An 11,259-nucleotide genomic window follows, 5' to 3' on the forward strand; every position below is an offset into this window, starting at 1 on the left:
CCTCATGGCTTGAGAGAATACAAGTCAGTTGTGAAGACAAAATAAATTGTAAAACAGAATATAAAGTGCATGTTGTAGGGAGAGAACTGTGATGCTGTGTGGCTCTGCTGCTCAAAACCTTATTTTATTTCAGATCTTTATGATAATTTCTATACATGCATCAGAGCAGATAAAAGGGGGAAATCAACAATAATAGCTAACATTTATCCAGCAAATGTGCCAGGAACCTCCTAAACCTTTCCTGGAAATTGCCTTATTGAAATCACAAGAAGCAACTCGGTGAGGTAGGCACTATCCTCATTACCCCCATTTTACAGATGAGGAAACTGAGGCACAGAGAGGTCACATGACTTTCTTAAGGCCACACAGCTCCTAACTGCTGAAACTGAAATTCTGTGAACAAATCATGTAAGACTGCATTCTTACAAATCTAATGGACTCAACAGGCCGATACATACGGCTGCCTTGGAAAGGAAATGAGGGTTGGGAAATCACTGCTTGCCTTTGACGGTCACCTTAGGCACCTTCGACTCAAGTCATCATCACACTACACGCACAGCCGGGACCTTTAACACCTCTCTCGTTATTTCAAAGGTCAGTCTTCTTGGCCTCCTTTTTCCACTTTTACTTTCTCGAAGCAAATGTTAGTTGATACATTAACTGGGGTGATTAGAGTAATGACACCTGAAAACAGCGAGCTTCCTCCCTCAGCCCATAAGATTACCCCAGAGCTTCTGTGTTAACACTAAAATGTCTAACTAAAAGAATTATTTAGGGTACTCTTTTTACAAAATCATATGCAAAGTATCACGTTCAAGAGAAAGCTAAACCTGAGGATCCAGGGAACTGAAGAAAAGTGATGTGTCTGCGAAAACAGTAGCAGGGATTTTTTTTTTTTTTTTTTGGTAATTTTTCCCCCCAGGGGCTGTAATTTGACTGCTCTGTTTGGCAACCCTCCAGAGACAAGTCCAAGTGCTTAATCTCTTTCTCTCTCTCTCCCGCTCCTCCCCACCGTGCTCGCCCGGGCCGAGGGGAGGAGGGACCCAAGATCCGCTGCTCGCGGCGACGAGGCCCGCAACCCTGCGCCGGGAGGGGCGGGTCGGGGCGCGGCCGGCGAGCGGGGAGCGCGGCCGAGCGGCGGGGCCGAGCGCGAGGAAGAGGAAGTCCGAGCCTGGCGGCAGTGCAGGGCGCTCGGCTGGCGCCGCAGCCGGCGCAGCGCAGCCGCACCTTCCCCCGGCCGACCTGCGAGCGCGGCCCGCGCCGGGAGCCGGCCCTCCCCGGGTAAGTGTCCCTTTCGCTGGACACCGGGTCCTCTTCCAGGAATGGGACCGCGCGGCCGGGAACGCCGGGATGGGGGGGACGGGAAGGGGACACCGAGGGGCGCCCCAGATCCGCAGGTGGAGGCGAGCGGACCGGGGTGCCGGGTTCCTGTTCCGCGCGCTCCCTCCCGGGTGGGGGCCAACGGGGCTGGGGGAGCGCCCCGCCGCCTCGACCCCGGCCCTCCGCTGCCCACCGCCGCCTGGAGGGGGCGACCCGCGGCCGCCACCGCCCGGCTCCGGGGGCCCGGCCTCGAGTCTCTGTGCTCCTCGCCCTCCACCCGCAGCCGCGGGGGCCGGAGCGTTCGCTCCTCGGAGAAGGGATTCCTCAGTGCGCTCGGGACTGTTACCAAGTCAACCTTGCAACTCAAACGGGACAGTCCGAGAACGGGACCCGAGCGCCCGCCGCCCTCGGTCCGCTCCCGCCGCGGATCCCCGCTCCTGGCGCCCCAGACGGCGGACCGCGGTGGGAATCGGAGGCCCCGGCTCTGTGGCGCGTTTGGTTTGGAGGGTCCCAGCTCTGCAAATATTTCCTAGGGGCGGGGGGGGGGGGGGGAGGGGACGTGCAGGGGGGCTTGGAGTCGAAGCCGGTGGCCAGTCCATCACGGCGGTCGATGTAACCCCTGGTCCACGGGGACTTTGTCGACGGTCCTGGCCTCGGAGGACCGCCGGGGTTTGCGGTGATGCCCGCAGCCCGGTCTCCCAGCCTTTGTGTCCTCTAGTGAGAGTCTGGTTGTTAAACGAGAAGCCTAAGGAGGTTGTAATTGGGAAAAGTCGTTAAGCTGTGGCATTTCATTGCGTTTACGGGAAACAATGAGGTGGATGACTTTTTAAATGCTCCAGTGGAGTCTTGCTTGTAGGGCCGGTATTTCATTAAGCTCTGGTCCTTAACTCTCCCTTTGTAGCACCCTCAAGTGGCCATGGCTACTGCACATACTTTTGAAATTGTAGAGGGTGAGTCTGGGGGAAGGCTGTTTGCAGTCAGCATCTCCCAAGACAAGGTCAGTCACAGAGGGAGAGTGGTTTGGGGGTTTTCCGAGGACTGGGTACAGAACTTCCTTGTGTTTCGATTTAAACCAGAAGACCAGCATGTTGACTCTGGGTCAGATTCGCCTTCGAACAGAACCCCAGGCCTAGATAGATTGTGTAATGCCATAAAAATAGTTATCAAGTGTTAAAATCAGCATCTTCGGGCTGCTCAGTTTCTGTGGTTGGCATATCTTTAAAGAATTTACAGGCTTTGGATTTTGATTAAACACTATTAAAACATTTCCAGGCCCATCGTGTCTGGGAGTAAGAAACTCCATCCTAATTTCATCTTTGCCAAGTCAGACCAGAGCAAGCGGCTCCACCTCCGGTGGCCTTGGCTTCCTCCCTTAAGAAATGATTTAGAGAAACCAGACAGTTTCTGAAGTTTCAAGCTCACTCCTTGCTACCCCTCCCCAATAAGCAGTACTTATTTGGTCTGCTGTATTTAAGACTTAGATCCAAAAGAGATGGTTTGGTATTATGGTCCTTTACCATCCTTAAGTCTGACTTTCCAGTTCCTCATGTTGCTCTTAGTCCTATTTGAAGCCTTGTGTCTGAGCCGCCAAGCCACCTGAAGAAACATTTCCCCAGAGTTCTCTCTCCTCTTTGGTCCCATCCTCATTAGGTCATCAACAGCTGTCACCTCATGACCTTCCTTTTTCCTGGTGTAGCTGCTCCCTGGAGCTTTCTGCTGAAGGGCAAAGCACAGTGAGAAACAGTTACCTGGCAGGCAGATCCATGCCCGAATCCTGCTTCCCTTGATGGTTTTTTCCTACTTATCTCCATCTTCACAATGGGCACTGGCTTCCTTCAGTGACTTTAATATGGATGATGGTACCAAATACAAACAAATATTTCCCTGGCAGACTCAATCTATGCTTCAAAAAGGTTAAATGGTCATCTTTTAACAAATCAAGAGGAAGTGGCAGTGTAAGTTTTCAAAAGCAAGAATAACCAGTACTGTTTTGTTCTCCTCCTTTGAGGCTATGATTTTTTTTAAAGTGACGTAATTAAGATTTAATGATTTGACACATAAATGTGGGAAATGCTTGAGCAGCGCTAAATCTTTAGAGCCTTTAGTAAACTGGAAGCAATTCCTGGATCTACACTCTGATTCTTCAAGGCTGCAGTCCCCTTTTCACAGATTTCTCTTCCCTCCCACCTTTCCCTGTGGATAGCTGATCTTTCACACAGTTGCCATCTTTGAATCCTCCTGCAGGCAAATTCAGAGAAGGCAATGGCACCCCGCTCCAGTACTCTTGCCTAGAAAATCCCATGGGTGGAGGAGCCTGGTGGGCTACAGTCCATGGGGTCGCTAAGAGTTGGACACGACTGAGAGACTTCACTTTCACTTTTCACTTTCATGCGTTGGAGAAGGAAATGGCAACCCACTCCAGTGTTCTTGCCTGGAGAATCCCAGGGACGGGGGAGCCTGGTGGGCTGCCATCTATGGGGTCGCACAGAGTTGGACACGACTGAAGAGACTTAGCAGCAGCAGCAGCAGCAGCAGGCAAATTATATCCATGGAATAGTAAAACTAAAATGGCTCTTGGAAGATCTAGCCCAGCCCCTACATCTTAAAGATTTGGGAAGGCACTGGTGATTAAGAACAAGTGCTCAGAAACTAAGTTGACCTGTGTATCATTTGCTCAATAGCACTTTGACCTTGATCCCTCTAAGGAAATCCTATAGACATAGATTCTTTTATAACTGAGAAAATGTAACCGTCATAGTTGATCATTCTCTCTGGATTGTCTCACCTTTGCTCATTCCTTCCTCTGTCAGTTTAGGAAATGGTAAGCCTTCTTCCTTCTTAAGTGGTATTGTAGTAAGTGTTGGACACATTGTACGCTTCCAAGATGACTGCTTTTGATAAACCAAGTCCCACGAGTGAGTGATTTTCCTGGTAATTATACAACTCTCAACTGGAAGAGCTGTGATTTAACTCATGTTCATGTCTCTTAATCCGGAACTGTACTACCTAGAAATGGTGGTGGCATGGGGGCATATTTTAAATTAACTGTAATGATTCTTTGTTTCAGAAAAAAAAAAGTCCCTTGCCTCTTTTGACCTAAAAAGAACATGGATTCCAAATCAAAATATTCATTTTTAAAGTAGAAATGGGAATAGAAATATTTTCTAGACAAAGACCCTAAGCAAGCCAGTACTCGTGTGTGGCAGGCTTCTCAAATATTAGTGTTTCATCACAATGTACATCAATCTTGCTTTACAAAATGAAGAGCTGACTCCAAACCATTTGGGCATTCAGGGCCATGGGCGTCTGTGCCAAGGAGAACTTACTGACTGCAGGGCCCGGTTTCAAGTAATTATGAGAGGACTACAGGCTCTGCTTCATGTTGCTCGGGCTGATGAAAAGCAACAGATGCTTTAGCAGAGATGATAGAAATATAGGCTGGCCATCCCAGCGAGGGGGTCTGGGTTTGCTGTCAGAGTAACTAGGCCCCAGGTCATCCAGATGCTGTGGAACAGCTTCATAGATGCCTGGGTGATCCCCATCCCAGGGATAAGGAGGTGCTGGTCGATCTAGCATAGTGTCCATATTCGAGTCATATCGGAGTTTCTTTTCAATCTGTATACACAAGAGTACCCAAAAATATTTCTCTGCTGAGATGCAAGGCTTGTAAAAATTTCCAACCCTAAACATCTTCTTTTGGTAAATATTGAATTACTGTTTGACAGAAAGCAAAAGTAGGCTGGATTCATGAATACAAAAAGTCCCTAACCCTTGTCTGCTTTTCCCCTTCCCATATAATCCCAGAGGAAGGGCAACTTGAGGAGTGTTAATGTTAGGCTAAGTTTTACAAAGGTTCCAGCTACACCCACTGGATGTACTAAACCAATGTCTTTAATTAAGAAAGCTGTTTGGGTAAGCTTTAATGACCAGGGTGCTGCTGAGCCTGTAGAAACCGCTTATCACCAGCATTAGGAAGATCAAACCATTGCAGCATTTGGCCGAAAGCTAGCAAGCCCTTAAGTGTGAGTAGGACATCTTTTTAAAATATCAAAGTTGAAATGGGTGTGAGTGTAATAATGATTGAGATTTAGAATTCTAATAAAAGTAATCAATAAATCAATGTCATTACACTGTTCAACTGGCTCTAATGTGTGAAGTGGCAAATAGATCTTACCATTGTCCACTCTGTGTCCAGTCACATTAAACACTGACTTAAATGACTTGAATCTGAATAAAGATGGATGAGGAGGAGGAGGAGGAGAAGTTCTACATCATGGGGTAGTGGGCCTTTTCCTGTAAAGAGCCAGATAGTAAGTGTTTCAGGCTTAGTGGTCCATGTATATCTCCATTGTTTATTCTTTGATTTGTAGAAGGGGGGACTGGTGGTTTACATAAGCCTGTTGTTTAAATATGTAAAAACCAACCTTTTCTTGAAAGCCATACAGGATAGGCTTTTTCACTGGGAACCTAAATAAATGTTAGTAAACCAAAAAAGGAAAAAAAAATCTATGGCAGCCATTGTTTGCCAATTCTGTTCTAAGTGAAATATTCTGTTTGAACTATCATTCCCAAAATGACAAATGCCATAGGCTCTATCTAAGCTGTCTGGCTGTAGACTGACTTATAATCAAATCTCCTATGTTAATATTTTTTTTCCAGTCGCCCTTCTTTATTTGCTCTTTTCACTCGGCTTAGAAGTCTCTGTTAGACAGTGATCAGTTGACAGGATTCTCAGCACCAGATTTCAATATTCAGTCTTGAGTGAGGTATGGAACAGGCAGAGAAGTTCAGCTGGGATGTAATAAATTCCACAAAGAAACAGGTCATTGATGAAGCTCACCAATAACATGAAATAAAGTTCACACCCCCTCGGAAGGCAACCAAGGCCCTTGTGTTCTCTTTTCTGCTAGTACCTTCCCATGTACAGTCTATGGCCCTCTCGTCCAAGATCACTCACAGAGCCCTAGATGAGCTGTGCTATCTCTCACCAAAGGTGGGATCCTTCCATACAAAGTTTAACTATATATCTCTTTCTGATCTTACTGGGGAGAAACATGGGCCCCTGAATCTCTGTGCTAACACAGGGCTTTATATGTGACTCAAGTAGATGGAGAGAAAAATGTAGTGATCCCCAATGGACACACATTACCTTTCAAGGTTGCAGGGACCGTTTTATTCCTCTCTGTAGCTTCGGGGATCTTGTCTTATGTCTGTGGACCAGTCACTGAATCAGAACTGTTTCCAGGCTTTGTATGTGATACCGAGTATAGCATGGCACTGATGTGTCTGGATTTGAAGTCAGGCTGAGCTGACATCTAGTCCTGGTTTCTCCACTTCACCTGCTGCCCATCTTTCAAGTTGAGAATAAGGCCTCTCAATTGCTAGGAATAAATGAGATTTTTTTTTTCTGTGAAAAACATTTCGTTCAGAGTCTGACATGTAGTGGAGAAGGCACTGGCACCCCACTCCAGTACTCCTGCCTAGAAAATCCCATGGACGGAGGAGCCTGGTGGGCTGCAGTCCATGGGGTCGTGAAGAGTCGGACACGACTGAGAGACTTCACTTTCACTTTTCACTTTTATGCATTGGAGAAGAAAATGGCAACCCACTCCAGTGTTCTTGCCTGGAGATCCCAGGGACGGGGGAGCCTGGTGGGTGCCATCTATGGGGTCACACAGAGTTGGACACGACTGAAGTGACTTAGCAGCAGCAGCAGCAAGTACCCATTGAATGTGGGCATGGGTGCTAAGTTGCTTCAGTTGTTTCTGACTCTGCGAACTGTAGCCCGCCAGGTTCCACTGTCCGTAGGATTCTCCAGGCAAGAATACTGGAGTGGGTTGCCATGCCCTCCTCTAGGGGATCTTCCCCACCCAGGGATCGAACCCACGTCTCCTGTGTTGCAGGTGGATTCTTTGCCGCTGAGCCACCAGGGAAGCCCACCCATTGAACAAGTTAGTGTTCCTCCATGCTTGCATACAAGGTTCAGCTCTGATGGTTTACATTGTGAGTTTGTCTCTTCTGTTTCTTAGTTCTGAAAGATTGACTTGTAGCTACCAAAGAGTAAAATATGGTAAATTATTGTCAGATGTTCATGATCCATTGCACTTTTAAAATAGTTTAAAATATTTGCTCATCTCATTGAGCAAAGTGTGTTGGTGATTCCTGCTGAAGTGAAATTGTTCTGCACATAACTTGAGGAGGAGCAAAGTTAAGCAGCTCCTGCAGCCGACAATATTTGGCAGCTGTCCGTAGAGTTGTGTGAATCTGTAATGCATAGCAATGCCGTCCTAAGGGCTGCGAAGGCATTAGCTGGAGCTTGCTTCCTTCTGTTTCCCAGATTTAATTGAACATTAATACTCCCCTCCTCTGTATCCCAAGGGACCGATCATTCCTGTAACCAAGAAGGTCCTCTGTGATAATGAAATGGGGGGAAGGCTCCCTTTAGAACCACCACCCTCCCCTCCTCTGGCAATTCCCTGCACTTTCAAAGTCCGAGCAGTGTTCTCTTCTCTCCCCACTCCCTCCTTCCTGCTCAGAGCAAAAAGTACTGCTGAAGTCATTGCTTTCTGACCACCCTCTACGCTCTGGTCCCTCATCCAGATCTTTTTCTGAACCCAGTCCGGAGCCTGCCCCAGCTCTCCTCTGCTGTCCAAGGTCTCAGCTTCTGCACGGATGACTCAATGGGATCTTTGACAATACTCGGCTATTTCTAGCTGTAATGAAGTGTGCTTTCATGCTGTTTTGATTTTAATTTCGACATGTCACTCAAGGCCTGCGTGCATGTCGGCATGCAGGTCCCCCACATGTGGGGAGCGTGCCTTTCCTTCTGTCCGCCTGGAGTCTGTCAGCAACTTCCACCCTCTCCCTGCCCTGGGAGGAAGCAAGTGCAGATCTTACTCCCTTCCAGCCACATCCTCCTTCCATCTTCTCCTGGGACTGAAGCCCTCGTGCTCTAGGAGTTCTTCAGAACCCACCGCATCTCCAGCTGCAACAGGAGTCCTTGGAAACAAGCAGATGCAAAGGAAAGGCCGTTTGGTTTGTAGGCATTCCCGGGATGCATAATAACCACCATCTGGCCTCAGGGTGATTTCAGGCTGTCTCCAACCTGTGACTAGAAAGCTGGTTGAAGTGGGACGGGTATGTGAAGGTGTGAGGCCACGAGGAAGCAGGTGGGCACTGATCCGAGGCCATCACCGAGTTCCCCTTACTTCCCGGGGCTGTGTGATTACAGGCAGTCCTCAAACACTAACATCTGTGCTTCTCTGATGTGCTGGGAGAGAGGGAAAAACTGTAATCTGGGGCATAAATATACGATCCTGTGTTTGTTCCCTTTAACCAAGTAAACCTGTTATTAGGTTAAGCATCTGTGTTGCGCTAAAATATTATAGCTGCTTCAAAGGAGGATACGGTTGCTCGTCTGATACAGCTTACAGTTTAAACATTTAGCTGTCTCACACTTTTAAAAATTTGAATCAACTAAGAATATGAATTATGAAGCATAGGAATCAAAATCCGGAATATAGGATTACTGAGGAGGGGGCAGAGGAGGAAATTGGAGGAGACACAGACTTAATATTTTTTCCTTTTTACTTTGTACTAGAGTCTAGCCAGTTAACAATGTTGTCATAGTTTCAGGTGGACAGCGAAGGGACTCTGCCATGCATATACATGTATCTTCTCCCCCAAACTGACTTAGACTTTAAAAGTGGAATTTTTTTAAAGAAAACTCTTTGGAAGTTTGGGATTGACATGTACGCAGTACTATATTTCAAACAGATAACAAACAAGAACCTACTGCGTAGTACAGGGAACTCTGATCAATATTTTGTAATAACCTAAATGGGAAAAGAATTTGAAAAAGAATAGATACACGTATGTGCATCACTGAATCACTTTGCTGTACTCCTGAAACTAACACAACATTGTAGATCAACTATGTAATCATACTCCAATATCAAATACAAATTAAAAACAAAAAAGGAGGAAAATCCTTCCATTCCCTCATGCCCTTCCCATCGTAGATCAGTTTTAAGAGAATAACTTGCTAAGAATTAATGAGGGTGAGGCTGGAAGGGTGATGAGATGAGCAGGGGACAGGATGGGAAATGGGGGCCCAGATGGGCTGATGAGGATTGGCTGTGTCTAGGAAAGTGCTCTGAGAGATATTTGCAAGCTTTTGCAATATAGTTATGGAACAAAATCTTGGTGGTCTTGGCTTTTTTCCACTTTTCTTCAATGTCTATATGAGATAAATGCTTCTTTCCCCTTCTCTTCTTTAACAGTTGTTTAAACTCTAAGGAATTAGTGCTTAATCACAATATTTAATGGTATCTGATCTTGACACTAAAATGGCAAGGAAGATAATGTGCAAATAATGTTTTGTGGCCTGTGGACCCCCTTTGGCCCATGGGTGTAGTAAGCACAAGGATGAATTACCTCGAGCAAGTTGGAATCCATATGACTTCTTCAAAGTGTCATTATTTGGAAACTCTGTTTCTTCCTTCCTTTCTTTCTTTCTTCTTATCCTGTTGCTGCTGCTGCTGCTAAGTCACTTCAGTTGTGTCCAACTCTGTGCGACCCCATAGACAGCAGCCCACCAGGCTCCCCCGTCCCTGGGATTCTCCAGGCAAGAACACGGGAGTGGGTTGCCATTTCCTTCTCCAGTGCAGGAAAGTGAAAAGTGAAAGGGAAGTTGCTCAGTTGCGTCCGATTCTTTGCGACCCCATGGACTGCAGCCTACCAGGCTCCTCCGTCCATGGGATTTTCCAGGCAAGAGTACTGGAGTGGGTTGCCATCACCTTCTCTGTCTTATCCTGTTAGGAAAGCAAATACTGAGAAGTTCTAAAAATTGAGTTGTGATGAGTGCTATAATAGCCATACCTTTCAGAATCCAGAATTTCCCTGACAAGCAGAAAGAGACTTATTTCACTGAATGATCTAACATGTCAAGATATGAGACTCTAAATTTCCACATAGGAAGTAAACAGATGTTTGTTTTTACCTTCTTACCAAATGAAGCAGAGAGCACATTACTAGCTAAAGACAGAATAGCTAGCAGCAACTATTCTAAAAAATACCTTTGGCTTTGGTTTACAAATATGAGCAGAAAACATACTTTTCAAAAGTTCAGAAACAAAATACTATGCTCTTAAAAGAGAAAATTCTTACTTGATGCTTCTATATGCATAACAGGCATAGCAGTCAAATCTAATGCTCTTCTGCTTTGCGCGCGCGCGCGCATGCGCACAAGCACACTCTCAGTTGCTCAGTCATGTCAGATCCTTTGGGACCCCATGGTCTGTGGCCCACAAGGCTCCTCTATCCATGGAATTTTCCAGGCAAGAATACTGGAGTGGGTTGACATTTCCTCCTCCAGAGGATCTTCCTCACCCAGGGTTTGAACCCGAGTCTCTTGTGTCTCCTGCATTGGCAGGCGGATTCTTTACTACTGTACTACTGTACTGGGAAGCCCGTTTCTTTGCTTACTTATTGTAATGCCAGTTCAAGCACTGCTTCTGTGCCATTAATTATGGGAAAAATGGTGTGCATAGAGGAGATAAGTTTGTTTTTCTAAGGTCTGAATATTGAGTTGAAATGCGGGAATAGTCTGAAATTAGTCAATCTGTATATGTCATTTGAATGTTATTTGAAAATGCCTGCTAACCTAGGGGTAAAACCATATAATAAAGATATTGTGAGGCTTGAATGCTTAATGTATATATAGCACCCCATACATAATAAACCCTTGATAAATAATGGCTCTTTTACTGTGTTTACTGGGTGTCACACTTCAGTTTTATTCCCTGCTACTAGACGTCTGGAACAATAAACCAACATGAAAATCACCGAGAAAAAACATCTCAATGGTAGAAGACAGCCTTTGCCCCGAGGCAGGGGTAAGAGAGAGGGAAGAGGAACACTTTGTTCTGTTGGCTTTCA

At 46.3% G+C, this 11,259-nt stretch overlaps 1 protein-coding gene across 2 annotated transcripts in view; it reads left to right on the forward strand.

The window, feature by feature from the left end:
- Positions 1–1,090: 1,090 nt before the first annotated feature.
- PLEKHG1 (pleckstrin homology domain containing, family G (with RhoGef domain) member 1) overlaps positions 1,091–11,259 on the forward strand; it is a 250,271-nt gene continuing 240,102 nt past the window's right edge. For both annotated transcript variants that reach the window (XM_010840819.1, XM_010840818.1), the window contains exon 1: positions 1,091–1,281. The gene's annotated coding sequence lies outside the window, so the exon portion shown is untranslated. The remainder of the gene's footprint in view (positions 1,282–11,259) is intronic.

The sequence above is a fragment of the Bison bison genome, unplaced genomic scaffold (assembly GCF_000754665.1).
Source record: "Bison bison bison isolate TAMUID 2011002044 unplaced genomic scaffold, Bison_UMD1.0 scf7180017864148, whole genome shotgun sequence".
Classification (NCBI taxonomy): domain Eukaryota; kingdom Metazoa; phylum Chordata; class Mammalia; order Artiodactyla; family Bovidae; genus Bison; species Bison bison.